At 38.9% G+C, this 16,805-nt stretch overlaps 1 protein-coding gene across 5 annotated transcripts in view; it reads left to right on the top strand.

Moving 5' to 3' along the window:
- Positions 1-11,090, top strand: part of bsna (bassoon presynaptic cytomatrix protein a) — a 135,542-nt gene extending 124,452 nt beyond the window's left edge. For all 5 annotated transcript variants that reach the window (XM_052562835.1, XM_052562834.1, XM_052562833.1 and 2 more), the window contains 2 exons: positions 786-867; positions 9,459-11,090. The gene's annotated coding sequence lies outside the window, so the exon portion shown is untranslated. The remainder of the gene's footprint in view (positions 1-785; positions 868-9,458) is intronic.
- The last annotated feature ends 5,715 nt before the right edge of the window (positions 11,091-16,805 follow it).

Raw genomic sequence — 16,805 nt, 5'->3', positions numbered from 1 at the left:
CCAGCCCATGTGGTGCCTCAGAAAGCTGCAGATCAAGCAACAGTGAGAAGAGACAGTTTCTAGAAATATCTGCCAATAAACTATGATTGTGTGATTGTATATGGGCTTAAGCCAATCGTCACACCAGCTACTAAACAGCGTTGAAGTGAATCTATGGATGCGTTTACACTTAGCATTAACATGCGACCTGTATCTGGACGTTGTCCACATACACATTGAAAAGACAAGTGAAAAAGCACTTCTGATCGGAATGTGTCCTGGTCCAGAGGTAGTCGAGGACACATTTTGATCGGATCTCAGTGAAATGACATGGACGACACACAAAACTCTCTCGCAAACTGTCCGAAGAGAGATGGAGAACACCAATGTGGGACACTAGTTAGACTCCTACACTTATCTTTGATTTGTAAAATATCCCACGACTGAAAATGCTTTTTAAAGAAAACCCACCACTTCAGATTGACTTTGCACTGGGCCATTCTCTGTAGACTTATTTAAATATTGTGCGGGAAAGATAGATACGTACGATCGGTTATCCAGACAAAATAAGTCAGTTGATGTTGCCAAGTGTAAACATGCCATGTTCTGATTGACTGATGATCTGATCTGCTTGATAGGATCACAGTGATTGCATGTTAATACCAAGTGTAAATGCAGCCTATGAAAGATAAACAAAACCATTCCATGACATGACATTATGAGTAATTTTATATCATATTTTATGCAATTTTTTATAACATATACAACAAATGAATTTGTATTGTTTGTTTGTGTGTGTTTTAAAGCCAACCAGGACTGGAATCACAGGACTTTAGGTCTGGGTCATAAAACAAAGGCGACAACACTGTTGGCTCTGAAAGTTGGACAGTAAGTGACTTTATAATTTGAAATTCTGAAATATATAAATACAGTCTTAATCAGGAGTTGGCAGCGAGACTAAATCAAGTCACTCATTCACTTACACTAAAACTTTTTCACACCGTCCATCCACTTTAAAATACATGCTTTATTCGCATGGAGGTGTAAAAAGTAATAAAAAAATGTATTTAATTATCTGGCCAAAAAAATACTTGAAAAAAAAGGATAACTTTTTTATATATATTAGTGGTGGTGGTGGTAAATATCGCCGTTAATCTATTCTCAAAGTTGGGTTGGGAGCTGGGTCTATACTACGTGAGCTATGATGACTTTCACCTTGATATTTTAGCGTGTATGTATACCTAGCTGAATATGTAGGGGGCGAGAACAAGTCTTTAAACCTGTGTGTATACCTACTGTGAAATTACCACATCAAACGTGACGTGCTAACATGGATGCAGCTGAATCCGCCGACATAAATTCAGATATAAATGTAATTAAAAAAATATATAAATAATTATTGATTTTCAAATATTGCACCTGTCAAACATAGTCTATTTTGCCATCAATACTGTTGATGGTGTCCTTTATCAGTAGGCTTTATATTAATGCTCAACATGAAGTTTATATATTGTTGTCGTGAAGACAAGAGCCTGGACTGTCCGCGGCCTCCCTCTATGTCACCTACAGCATCAGCAGCAGCGCGTCAGCACCGCGTCAGGCACAATTCAAAACAGAAAACGCAATGCAGGCGCCACACAACTGACAGCTGAAGAAACGCACGCTCACGCCACGCAGCCAGTGTGTCACCGGACTTAGTTTACAGCTTTCTCGAGCACTTTGTGATGCATTTTGGAAACAAGAGCCCTTGGTCTAATGCACCACCTGTCTTAAAGAAACCCATTCTAAAAGACTTACTTTTAGTCATTATTTTATTTGGGTAGCACACATATTCTGAATGCCTTCGGCAGAATTCAAATGAGCCATTTTAATCTAGATTAATCTAGATTAATCCCAAGATTACAGTTAGATTTATCTAGATTTAAAAAAAATAATCTACGCCCACCTCTAATATATATATATATATACACACACACACATATATATATATATACTTGTTAGCCTGCACCAGAACGCCCGCATCCTCAATGACCCCTCAACTCGCACGTGTCAATGTTTACGAATAGATTAAATGAAACGGGGACAAATTTAATCTTGACAAACTATATCACATTATAAAGATCTAAGCCTCAAGCATCTACGACAGATCGCTGTTTTTCAATGGAAAGCTTATAAAGACTGTATTTGCTATATTTGTGTAAGCAGTACATATCAAAACATGAAGAATGAAAATGCAGTACAAACCAGATTCATTGTAATAATGAGACATAAACACACCCACAGCTGTAAATCCCGGTTTAGTTAAAAAGGTAAGGATTCACTGAATGAAATCTCATGAAGCATGTTTAGTCCAATGAAGTAATAACGTTGTAATATGGATGATAATTCCTTTGTTTACATTTCAATTCTTCAGGGACAGTAATGTTTATGTCCGTTATGGAATAACTCACAGTCAGAAACTGCGTCTTGGTAGTAAAAAAAAGCATGGTTTTGTCACGTGCAGTGTCACAAACAGAATGAGACGATCCACAAAAAAAACCAAAAAAAAAAACAAAGTGAAAAGCAAAAGATTATACATTTGAATTCTGTAAATAGCACAAATAAATAAATAGAATGGACATACAAATTCAAACAGGCCCACTGGTACAACCTGCACTGGGGCCCCGCAATCCCCAGTTACAGCCCTGCTGGGGATCTGTCTCTGGGGGTCATCTATTTGTCTTGGTCTCCGCTGACATTCAGGGCTGTCGAAGTCATCTCTAGGAGCTTATGCACTATCTGGTCTGGATACTTACTGGATCTGGGTTACTGCAGTGACCCTCTGATCTGGATACAGACTGGAACTGGTGGCTACGGTCACCTCCGAATAAGAGCAAAACAGATTAATATTAGCGTAGATGCCATTCTTCTAACGATGTAGCAACTACATTGTGATTTATGAGAAGTGTTGCCGGTTCCGGTTGTCCTAATTATTGCATCTTAAAAATCCTTTAATGGATTTGAATATTAGAAATGTGTTGTCCTGTTATGTGTAAGCTAGGATAAAGAGATTGGTCTTTGATCTAGATTTAAACTGACAGAGTGTGTCTGCCTCCTGAACAATATTAGGTAGGTTAGGTAGGTCAGAGTTTTGGCACTGAATTGAAAAAGGATCTGCTGCCCGCAGTTGATTTTGATATTCTAGGTATTATCAAATTGCCAGAGTTTTGAGAATGCAGAGGACATGGAGGACTAATTTAACAAGAGCTCATTCAAAATACGAGGTGCTCAACCACTCTGGGCTTTATAAGTAATAAGCAAGATTTTAAAATATATACAACGTTTAATAGGGAGCCAGTGCAGTGTTGACCGAACGTAATGTTGCTGTTCTGTTGTAAGCAATTTTAAAGATTTCTAAATGCATCTACTTTCGGAAGGCCAAATAAAGTGCTTTTCATTTGTCTAGAAACACAGAGTTATCTCCCTGACATGGCTGCTGGCTCAACACTAACTGCGGTTACTGAAACCACGCCTTCTTTCTTTGTGTGAACATTTGGGCTGCATTATGCAAATATTTCCACATCATGACGTAGACATGTGGGGACGTGTTTGAACGAGCCATTTTAGGGTGCCTGGCAGAGTAAAGAATATACTTTGATAAAGAATAAATATATCGTCTCGGTTACATAGTACGTAACCCTCGTTCCCTGATGGAGGGAACGGAGACGTTATGTCGTACGACATATGGGGTCTCACTTGGGAGGCCAATCATCTCTGAGTTTAATAGAAAGCGCTAATGAAAATTGGCTAGAGGATTTAACATACCTGAGCCACTCCCCGTGCCAACAGGTATAAATAGGGCGACAGGTGCTTCCACTCATTAGGTTTTACGCTGAGGATCCGAGAATGTGTCCCGGCAACAGCGAGTGGTTCAAGGTTGTGGCATGGGGACATAACGTCTCCGTTCCCTCCATGAGGGAACGAGGGTTACGTATGTAACCGAGACGTTCCCTATCTGTCGGTCACTACGAGTTATGTTGAATGACAAATGGGGTCCTATGGAAAACACCACAACCTGAACACTGTCACAACCCTGTGGCGCTGCAATTGTCGACAAGCCCTGGCGTGCCACAAAAGCTACACTTAAGGTCGTAACCTTCCCAAAGCCCCAGCGCAAATTCACTGACCTTGGTACCGAAGGGGCCAAAGGGAGAGTACATCGCTGCTGGAGAAGGCCACACTGCTGTTCCGCCCACACAAAGTTAGTGGAAGGGATTTCAACCTTCGGAGAAAGATTGCTTCAAATCTTCCTTCTTTGTTCTTACAGCTTGGCAAGACGATGGGGAAGCGAGCCTTAGGAAAAGGTCGCTACGCAGACCACATCCTACCCGTAGGGAAGTGACGTGTGGAGATACTGATATGGACTGGCCTGGGGGGCAGTACTACATATGGAATGGGCCTCTGAGGCAGGTCTTACTTTAGAGTAGGGATGGAACAGCTGCCAGAAGAGACTGACGGAGCGGGTCTGTCAAGGGAAGACACGGGTTTGCCAAGAGGGAAACCTTACCATGGAAGAATACACATATGGGATTACCCGTAGGGAATCAAGCGATATGAACACCTAGCCCAGTACAGGGGCTGACCGGAACTCCAGGCATGCTAACACCAGTACTGGGCCTGGCGACAGACTGCTCTGCCAAGTCTGACTGCTGAGGATGCTGGAGGATGCTCAACCAGTGTGCGCCAACCGGGGTACTCTACTGGGAGAAGAAAGGCGCTCGCATCCCTGTGTTAGGGGGAATAGGACAGCAAGCGTGACACCCAGCCAGCCCTTCTCGCTAATTTACCTGTAACACAACACACGGGAAAAAAATGGCTCTACACGAAGGTTGCAAGACCTTGCGAAGGTGTTAGGTGTCGCCCAGCCGACAGATGCCTGCCAGAGAGGCGCCATGCGCCCAACGCATAAGAGGAGGCCACACTCCATTGGAGGTGGGCCTTCACCCCCATGGGGCACGGCTTGCCTTGGGAATGGAACGCCAAGGTGATGGCATCCACTATCCAGTGGGCCTTGTCCTTCTGCTGACCTCCAAAGCAGACCAGGAGCTGCTCAGAGCTTCTGAAGCTCTGGGTGCGGTCCACGTATATGCGAAGCGCTCTTACGGGACACAGCAACGCCAAGGCTGGATCTGCCTCCTCCAGGGGCAGCGCTTGCAGGTTCACAACCTGGTCTCGGAAGGGAGTGGTGGGAACCTTGGGCACGTATCCTGGCCGGGGTCTCAGGACAACATGAGAGTAGGCCACCCGAACACAAGGAACTCTTCACTTACCGAAAATGCTTGGAGGTCCCCGACCCTCTTGATGGAAGTGAGCGTGATCGGGAGCGCTGTCTTGAGAGACAGGAACTTAAGCTCGCCTGAATCCAGCGGCTCAAAGGGACCCCTCTGAAGTCCCGCCAGGACAATAGAGAGGTCCCAGGAGGGAATCAGTGAACAGACTCCACTTCTGAGCATAGGCCTGCCTCGTAGAGGGGGCTCTAGCCTGAGTTATAGTGTCTACCACCGCTGGTGGCAGATCACTTAGGGGTGCCAAATGGTGCCAAGCCCCTGAGAGAGAAGGTCCCTCCTCAGGGGAATGCACCAGGGAGGGGCTATCACGAGGAACATGAGTTCCGAAAACCAGGTCCGGGTGGGCCAGTAAGGCGCAACCAACAGGACCTGTCCCTCGTCCTCCCTGACTTTGCACAGCATCTGTGTGAGCAGGCTCACTGTTGGAAACGCATACTTGTGTAGTGCCAGAGGCCAGCTGTGTGCCAGTGCATCAATGCCAAGGGGGGCCTGGGACAGGGAATAGTACAGCTGGCAGTGGGAGGACTCGTGGGAAGCAAACAGGTCCACCTGGGCCTCCCCAAATCGACTCCAGATCAGCTGGACCGTCTGGGGGTAGAGTCGCTATTCCCCGGGAAAGGTGAGCTGTTGTGAGAGCACGTCGGCTGCACGATTGAGCTCCCCCAGGATGTGGATAGCGCACAGCAACTTGAGCCGCGTCTGACTCCAGAGGAGGAGATGACAGGCGAGTTGAGACATGCGACGTGATCGTAGACCGCCCTGTCGGTTGATGTACGAAACAGCCACAGTGTTGTCCGTGCGGACCAACACGTGCCTGTTTCAACTTCCCATTAGGATAATTTCCCTCCACCTGTTTCTCATCCTGCCTCATTATCTTGGCTACTTCTACCCTCTCTTTTTCCTGTCTCATTGTCAGATTGTTTGATGTCACCTATGAGTTTTGACCATTGGCGTCTGCACGTTAGTGTTGTCCTGTCCTGTCCTGTGAGTAGCTCTCTACCACTTCTGGAATTACTCTGTGCTCACCATTTGCACCCACAGAACCTTACCTGCTGAGAGTTGCTTCGGCTTTCCCGCTCTGCAAGCACCGACTGCCGGCTCCTTCGTGAGTCCTGAAAGCCTCCGCCTCACCAGTCTGCTTGTCACCACTGCCACAGAGGTCGTCTCAGTTTATTTGTGCTACACAGTCTACGGGTCAGCTTCTGTTTGTCTATTTCTCCTACGCCTTTGTTGGAATACCTGTGGCCAAACTTTGTTTCATTAAAAGACAGTTTTCATTGCACTCGCATTTGAGTCCTCTCTCTCTATGCATTATCATCACACACTAAGGGGTCATGTTCCTGAGTTTAATCTACTTAGGGCTCATGTTCTGCTTTTGGGATGCCTCTGAAATGTGCAGCTGTGTGGCTGGTAACACCAAATATTCGATTAAATTTCGATTAAATTCACTTCAAGTTTATTTGTATAGTGCTTTTCACAATGTAAATTGTTCGCAAAGCAGCTTTACAGAAAATTAAAGTTTCTACACTAATATTTAGTAGTAGCTTATCGGTGGTGACTATCTCAAGTTAATGTTCATATGGCAGAAATCAAAGCAGTTAGTTAATGTCATGTAATCAAACAAACGGTGAACATTATTAACAGCAATGATTATATGTTGCAATCTAATCAAGTGTTGACTAGAGTGGCTAGAATCAGCTCCGGTTGGTGTATCAGAACTGTTATGCAGTGTAAATAAGGGATACACGCATACTGGAGAGCGGCCACATATGAGGTGTTTCTTGGAGTTACTTATGCATGCCAGATGACCTGTAAATGTGGCAAAAAAAAAAAGAAAACTTTCCCTTCTCTCCACTTTTGTGAATCATACCTTTTTCAAATTGCCTTAAAACCACCTCTTGTGAGCGTAAAAATGTTTTTGTGATATGTGGGAGTTTTTGTGAAATGCATGTGTTTCCATTGGGTGCATTTTCAATTAGCAATTTAAATTTGCGCAATTTGAAAGGTAATGAAAATGCAGCTACTGACAGTAACATTAACTTAACATCTTGCTGGCACTCCACTACAGGACCTGACAAGATACAACTCGTGAGCTAAAACATTCAGTATGGGTCTCAATAAAGTTAAACTCTTAACTTTGTTACATTACCACTTGCATTGTTACAAATGTCTCAGAAATGTTTCTTTATGCTTTATATAAACTAACGATTAACAGCCGACTGGCTCTTGTGTCCCTTTTCAGAACATAGAAGCCACATATATACTGTCTGTAATACAACATTTAAGGGTGAAGTGTGCATTTTTTTCCAGCTCCTATCCCAGTGTAATTAGTTAGGTTAGATGGTAAAGAGGGGAAATGTTAGGTTTGAAAATAGTAATTATTTTGTCATTCCATTTGTTTATAACAAATGTTACAGTATTGTTCAAAATAATAGCAGTACAATGTGACTAACCAGAATAATCAAGGTTTTTCGTATATTTTTTTATTGCTACGTGGCAAACAAGTTACCAGTAGGTTCAGTAGATTCTCAGAAAACAAATGAGACCCAGCATTCATGATATGCACGCTCTTAAGGCTGTGCAATTGGGCAATTAGTTGAATTAGTTGAAAGGGGTGTGTTCAAAAAAATAGCGGTTTGGCATTCAATCACTGAGGTCATCAATTTTGTGAAGAAACAGGTGTGAATCAGGTGGCCCCTATTTAAGGATGAAGCCAACACTTGTTGAACATGCATTTGAAAGCTGAGGAAAATGGGTCGTTCAAGACATTGTTCAGAAGAACAGCGTACTTTGATTAAAAAGTTGATTAGAGAGGGGAAAACCTATAAAGAGGTGCAAAAAATGATAGGCTGTTCAGCTAAAATGATCTCCAATGCCTTAAAATGGAGAGCAAAACCAGAGAGACATGGAAGAAAACGGAAGACAACCATCAAAATGGATAGAAGAATAACCAGAATGGCAAAGGCTCAGCCAATGATCACCTCCAGGATGATCAAAGACCGTCTGGAGTTACCTGTAAGTACTGTGACAGTTAGAAGACGTCTGTGTGAAGCTAATCTATTTTCAAGAATCCCCCGCAAAGTCCCTCTGTTAAAAAAAAAGGCATTTGCAGAAGAGGTTACAATTTGCCAAAGAACACATCAACTGGCCTAAAGAGAAATGGAGGAACATTTTGTGGACTGATGAGAGTAAAATTGTTCTTTTTGGGTCCAAGGGCCACAGGCAGTTTGTGAGACGACCCCCAAACTCTGAATTCAAGCCACAGTACACAGTGAAGACAGTGAAGCATGGAGGTGCAAGCATCATGATATGGGCATGTTTCTCCTACTATGGTGTTGGGCCTATTTATCGCATACCAGGGATCATGGATCAGTTTGCATATGTTAAAATACTTGAAGAGGTCATGTTGCCCTATGCTGAAGAGGACATGCCCTTGAAATGGTTGTTTCAACAAGACAATGACCCAAAACACACTAGTAAACGGGCAAAGTCTTGGTTCCAAACCAACAAAATTAATGTTATGGAGTGGCCAGCCCAATCTCCAGACCTTAATCCAATTGAGAACTTGTGGGGTGATATCAAAAATGCTGTTTCTGAAGCAAAACCAAGAAATGTGAATGAATTGTGGAATGTTGTTAAAGAATCATGGAGTGGAATAACAGCTGAGAGGTGCCACAAGTTGGTTGACTCCATGCCACCCAGATGTCAAGCAGTTTTAAAAAACTGTGGTCATACAACTAAATATTAGTTTAGTGATTCACAGGATTGCTAAATCCCAGAAAAAAAAAAAAGTTTGTACAAAATAGTTTTGAGTTTGTACAGTCAAAGGTAGACACTGCTATTTTTTTGAACACACCCCTTTCAACTAATTGCCCAATTGCACAGCCTTAAGAGCGTGCATATCATGAATGCTGGGTCTTGTTTGTTTTCTGACAATCTACTGAACCTACTGGTAACTTGTTTGCCACGTAGCAAAAAAATATATACTAAAAACCTTGATTATTCTGGTTAGTCACATTGTACTGCTATTATTTTGAACAATACTGTATATATTTGTTATATAATGGAACAGACATTACACATTTCACCTTGAAAACAATGTATTTAATTGGATTGTAATGCCTTCTTTGTATTCCATATTGTTCTTCACAGGTTATTTGGGAAGTCTGTATCTGTGTTCTAACCGAACAGCATGGCCAAAGATATTTGAGCATGATGGCTCCAAACAACTTCCTCCTCCTGGCCAACAGAACACAGTACACGAAGGCAGCGGAGAGCGATGAATCCAGTCGCACAATATCAACGAACTAAACAGGTCAATCAGTGTAACTTATAACGCCTACAGTAAATCTTGAAATATGCGTGTGCATTGCTCTGAAAACAAGCTGACATGTTCTCATTAGAGCAGCACAGCGAGTGACTCATGGAGAAGTGTGATTCCGTGTTTCTCTTGTTACCTGGGAAAAGCTTTTCACTCCCCTCTCAGGAATGGACGAAATAGCGATTTTAAGGACACTTAGAAAAAACTTCATAGGTTTTTCCAAAAAAAAAAAAAAAAAAAAAAAAAAAAACCCAAAACAAACAAAAAAAATCATGAACATGGGAAATATAACACACATCTCTATGCTAAGTCCTTTAACTCAACATTCCAGAATGAAAAAAAATATATAATAATAATCCTGTTAATTATTATTTTTTGTCCTTTTTTTTTCTCTTTCTGTGTGCTATAAAAGTGTAAAGTGGACTAGGAATGCATGTAATCCAAGACCTTACACTGTTCACATTATCAATGAGAGACTGACAAAGAGGATTTGTGCATTTATACTTCAGCAGAGAGAATATGAAGAAGAGGACGAAAGAAATTCTAGTACAAGCCCAAACATAAGACTCAGATCATCACATAAGAAATCATTTGGAAAATAGTGTCAGGTTCTGACCAATAAGGTCTATTTTTTATTCATGGTCCTTTCCAAAGTATTAAGAAATTGTCCTCAGGCTGCAAATGGGGTGTTTTTACAACCATTGTACGGTACTGGCGAGTTGGAATCTTGTGCATTATATTTTTGTTTTGTTGTTCTATTGTTGCCTTGCTATGTTTGTAGAGTGTCTAACTTATTTTTCTATTCATGGTATTTTTTTTTTCCAACATTGCTTGTATATAGAAACAAATTTGATTGAAGTTTATTTATATTTTTTAATTCAAGGGTTTTTTATTTTATTTTATTTTTTTATTCTTGTATTGAGTTCCTTTGTTTATTACTGTTTTAAATCCATTGTTACTTTGTCACTTGTTTAGATCCTTTTTTTAAATATATATTGGTTGAATTTTATGTTTTACGGTTTAAAAAAAAAGGTCAAAAGCAATAGTGGATGGTCGTCAGTCAGTAAAGAGCACAATTGTTAGATGTTTTTACAGTAGTGGTCAGAAGAGTGCTATCTGTCTGTAAACCTGTAATATATCTGTAAGGTTCAGGATCACTGTCTATTAAGTCTTTAAAAAGTGATGACCAGTCTCTTATAATAACACATTAGGTGTCAAAGCCATTATTTGTTTGAAAATATTTTTTATTAAATAACTATAATAATTAAGAAAAACACAAAGCTAGTCTGAGAAATAAGGGAACTTTTAAGCAAGTAGAGATTGCATGTTCTGGGGAAAGATAAGGGAAAAAAAATATTGCTATATGGTCCAATAGTATGTGTGAATAATTTTGGATGTGTGTATGTATGCATCTTCATTTGTTATCATTCAAAAAAAAAAAAAAAAAAAAAAAAAACTAAAAATCTGATCAACAGCAGTAAAAGAAATGTTTGGTCAGAGGATTTTAATTTCAGACCTTCTATGCAAATGATATTCTCAGCTAAGAAAAATGGTTGTCAGAGTATTTAAACAAATTAAAACAACTAAATCCAAGAATAACTAGATAGTAGTTTCAAAACTGTTACAGTACTTGGGGGCTGATTTGTTTGTATAAGAGAAACTGTAATGTAAATACTAGCCTATAAATCTGAACAGAAATTTTATTTCCCATATTTGTGGCATCTTTCCCACATTTGTAGCACTGTTTTGAAAGGGAGCCAATTAGCCATAGCGATTAACATAAACATCAATCATTTCTCACTATCTTTGGATGGATGCTGCTAGATGAACGGCATATGATGGGGTCACCATCCTTCATGATGCTTAGTTCCCTATTGGTGCAATACTTGAAGGAAATTACAAATCTAAAGCATACTACAAATATGATAACAATAAGACATATATATATTAAACAAAATGCTTTTGTTTGTTTCAATGTTTGAAATGTTGCCCCTTTATGTGGTCTTAAATCATACACCTCTGTGGTTGCCCTTCTACAGGCCGTGGGAAATCTTGAGTTTTCATACAATTTGAAGACTTTGGGAAACCCCGTTTGGACCCCTCGCTGCATTGCCACACACTGTAATATCTGTGTGGTCAGAAAATCTCTTGAGTTGACAGGAAACCCAACGACACGGCCTACAGCTACAGAGTTACGTCACAAATTACATTGGTTTATATATATTCGGATATATTTATTTTTTCAAAGAATAGTTTTAAATAACTATACCGGAACTGAATAAATCATATTTTATTAAACAAATAAAATAAATAGCACTATATTATGTAAATGGATTAGAATGTATATGGGATGGCATATAAAACAAGCAGTTATATAGTATATAGTAACGTATAGCACCTATAGACCACCTAAAACACTCAATGGAAAGTAAATCGAGGAGTCTCTTTGTACTGCCTGCAATATGGAATATATCAGCTATCAATCTGTCTTGCATCTCAGAGATTTTAGTTTTTTATTTATTTTTTTTTTGTCTATGTGTGTGTTTGATCCTGTTCACCTCAGGAAAGCATAGAGTTAACGCACCAAGGGGAGATATATGCATCGCTATAAGGGCTTAATTACAATACTAAGAAAGCCATTCATTCTAACACCCTAGGTTTGTGATTCATTAGGGCTGTTGACTGTGATGTACATGTATGTCAGGGAAACCAGATCACCTGCCATTATCTATGCTATTCAGTTGTTCACTTATTCATGCATTGTGATCCTTTTTACTGGATTAGAAAACAGTTACTCTTGTAGGAGTATGTGGCACAAAGAAAGAAAGAAATGGCAGTGAAAAAAATGACTCCTGTGACTCTGTCAAAAAGGAAACAATCAGCTAAACTTGTTTTAAAATAACCTGAAAATAGCTTCTCAGTTGCACTGGCAACCATTTTCACAGTTAAAAGGACATGAACATATCTGTAAAACATGTAAATTGTACTATACTTCTGCACACGAAACATTCAGAGCAAGGTGTAAATTACATCTAAAAAAGAGCATTACAACATAAACAGGAACCAAATAAACACATAAATATTCTAATAAATCACACTGTGTATGTGGTTGGCTCATGTGGACTGTTTGGAAATGTAAAAAAAATTGTAAGAGACACATTTTTGGTCTATGGTCTATACTTGTTGTGATTGGGGATGCAGATATAAAAGACTCTTTAAAAAGAGAATATGGATTCCATATAATTTGTGGGTGGGGAAATTTAAATTGACAAATTTAAAAAAACTTTAGAAAAAAGAAGAAAAAAATAAAAGAAAATAAAAGACAACAGTTTGAAGGTGTTCGATAAACACAATGTTACATTCACTGTTGTGAGAGCATATCCATATATCCATTGTAAACTTTGTGTTTGTTTCAGTGTATTCCTGTAGTAGGCTTGATGTAATGTTGTGTGATGAAAGTAAAGATGACTCTTCAATACAATCAGGAAAAAATAAAAGAGGATTTAAAAACAAACAAACACCTGAATCAAACTTGTCCTTTTCACTACTATGACAGATGCATGGATAATTGGACTTATTTAATTTGCTAACCTAAATGCCACAGAAAATAAGAAAAAAAAAAAAAAAAAAAAAGAGAAGTGCAAGTATGTTAAAATGCAAGTAAATTGCAAATTATAAATATATTGTGAAAGCAATAAGATAAGCTGTCCTTTTCATGAATTCAGTTGGATGAAAATGTGGTCAATTTTAATACATAAACAAATTGACAAATTTGGGCCCCCCAAAAAATAAGCAATGCAATAATTTCAATGTCAGTCAGTCTGCGTAAAGTGGGACACACTGTACACTTTCTTCTTCCCTCTTTACAGTCACATTTCTGTGATATAATCTGTAAGATTTACAGAGCCTCTTTTATCTTTTGAGATGGACAATACACACACAGTGCATTAACATTTCCGCTGAGAGGAAATGAGGAAAAACGCCTCTCTCACATATGCATCAGTTGCTTCTCATCCCCTTCCTCCCCCTCTTGGTTCACTCAGAATGGTCAATAGTAGAATGTTCTACATGAACTCTCATGGCGAGTGTAAATTTCCACTTCAGTAGCACTTACACACACAACATTTTATAACATTCTCTCTGCCCAAAATTGTGAAAATATTTAGTCTTTTCTGTCTGTTCAAATCATTTTCTGTATTATGGGGTGTTAAAAATATGTAAAAAAATAAATAAATATATATATATATATATATATATATATATATATATATATATATATATATATATATATATACACACACACACACACACACACACACACACACACACACACATATATATATATATATATATATATATATATATATATATATATATACACTTTGTGCTACACTTGTATTACAAACTTGTAATACAAACTTGTAATACAAACTTGTAATACTGATCAATGTAATCAGTCAGCTTGGTAAGTTCTTTTAAGTAAGTTCGTAAGAGAATTGAATCTTTACATTCATAAGTTTAAATATAATATTTTAAATATCAATCCAAAACATTTGGGTGAATACACAATCATAAAATAAGTGTTTTATGGATTTTTTCTCTATGTTACAAAAGATGCATGCAGTCTCCGTGTCTTCTGGTAACACAAGGTAACTAAATGGGGTAGGGTTAGGATTAGGGGTAGGTTCAGGGTTAGTACCTAGTTATTACATAGCTATTGTAATTACTATAAGTACATAGTATGTACATGAGGAACAGGACTGTAAAATAAAGTGCTACCAATAATTGTATATGCAACTTCATTTTTATTGGTGAGACAGTATTTCCTGTGTAAATTCCAGACCTCTTTCCATTCAGTCTTAGCATATAACAAATTCAATAGTTTTTTTTTGTTTTTTTTAAATATAAAAGTTAAGTTCATTATCTATAATTTTTATACCCATTAATACTTACTAGATTAGCATAGGGGGTAGACTCAGAAAATATATTGTCAGACAAAAGCTGAATAAGGCCACTAAAAATGGCATCAAATACTACTGCAAACTTTTTAGGAGTTATAGGCATCTTATAATAATTAATTTATTCACAGTAATTAAAGGGATTTCCATTATTCTTGAATAACTGTAAATGTACCATCTGTTATAAATAACTCACATTTCATCGCATCTGACCAATCAGAGAGAGTTACAGTTGCCGTGCGCTCCAACCCCCAGCTCCACGTTCAGTCGGATTCCTGTCTGCCGACTGACTGACTCTTGTCACACTGCGCTGTCATGGGTTCAAAGATACAGTCAAACGACTAAACTATAACTTAGAATAACAGCCTCTCATGTGTATTTCACTTTACACTGCAGCAGAACGCAGACTGCTCGTTCTCAACAGCCTCAATCCTGATCCGTGTTATTCTGACAACTTCCGCATCACATGCTCAGATGAAACGTGTTCTGGCTGCATTCATTATTGCTATTTTGTGTATGTTCTCGTCTCTGGCAGTATGTCTGTTGTGTGTTATTATGTCGTGTCCTCGTATGGTGTATCAGATGCTCCGGGAGCCGGTTTCCTGACATTTTATCCTACCCATCAGGTTTTCCTACCAGGGTTTACTGTGGGGTGTCCTTTTTCTCATGCAATACAGCCATATTTAATGTATCAGCATTACGGAGATCGCTCAGATGTACCGGGATAAATGTCGGTTCCCGGCACTGTGTCGCGCGGATGTGGGACCAGTATTCACGTCACGATACGGCGGACAATACTGGAATGTTTATCACTGAATGCCTAACGAACTATTGAAACACTCAGTCTCAGATTAAACTATCATAGATGAACTGGTAAAACTCACAGATCCATCCAACATCGTTTAAACATCTGTACATCAACTTTTAGTTACTGCAGGTGAGAAGAGAATAGATATGTTATTTTTTTGTTTGTTTTTGTTTTGTTTTTGTGTAATGTAAGATGAAAAGCTGTCAAGGTCAAGAAAATTGTGACCCCGGACCACAAAACCAGCCACAAGGGTAATTGTTATTAATTATTTATTTATTTATTTATTTTTCAATTTGAGATTTATACATCATCTAAAATCTGAATAAAATAACTTACCATTGATGTATGGTTTGTTAGGAGGACAGTATTTTGCAGAGATACAACTATTTGAAAATCTGGAATCTGAGGGAACAAAAAATTCAAAATAATGAGAAAAAAGTCTTTGAAGTTGTCCAAATAAAGTTTTTAGCTATGCATATTACTAATCAAAAGTTAAGTTTTGATAGATTTACGATAAAAAATGTACAAAATATCTTCATGGAACATTATATTTATTTAATATCCTAATGATTTTGGCATAAAGGAAAAATTTATAATTTTGACCCATACAATGTAATGTATTGGTGGCTATTGCTAAAAATATACCTGTGCTACTTAAGACTGCCTTTGTGCTCCAGGGACACATATAGTCTTTGAGTTAGGTTAGGGTTAGGGTTAGGAAAGAAAACTGTGAACATGCAAAAAATTCTTCAGACAACACAGGACGTTTTACATTTCAGGGCTTCTGTTTTAATAAACCTTGGTTAGTCTGGTGTGACTTTTGCTTCATGATCAGTCCACTTGATGAATCGAGTCCTACAGATGCTCTACACATCAATCCTAGCACTACATTTAACTCAAACCTTTATATCAGCAAATGTGAGTCCTGTGCTACTTTGCTGTGGTCTAGACACCAGTCGAATTAATGGACACCAGTGCAGGTAATGGTGCAGCAGGCCTGCCAAAAACAAGAAATGTAAGATTCGTTAGCTGCGTGATTGAGATGGCAGATAGCACAAATTATATCAAAACACACAGAACATATGCAGTCAACTTGCAGACCTATGAGTTTATGTTTTTCAGAGTGGACTCAGTGGGACTTGGAGAGGAGTAAATATGTGAAGTTTTGTCATCAGTACATTGTGTTCCACAATGACAAATCAGTGGTTTCCTCCAGACCCTCGGGAAACTGCACAGTAATCAAGGGAGAGTAGCTTCACTTTTTACTCCTATGTGATCAAAGAAAAGCATAATTCACCCTCAATTGACAGTTCTATCAGCATTTATGGTCATGTCTTTCCAAACCTGTATGACTTATTTGTCTTTTTGGGAACACAAAGGGAGATACAGTTTTCTGGTGAATTTTTCAAAGG

This window comes from Carassius gibelio, chromosome B8 (genome assembly GCF_023724105.1).
Source record: "Carassius gibelio isolate Cgi1373 ecotype wild population from Czech Republic chromosome B8, carGib1.2-hapl.c, whole genome shotgun sequence".
Taxonomy (NCBI): Eukaryota; Metazoa; Chordata; class Actinopteri; order Cypriniformes; family Cyprinidae; genus Carassius; species Carassius gibelio.
This window is presented reverse-complemented; position numbering and strand designations above follow the sequence as displayed.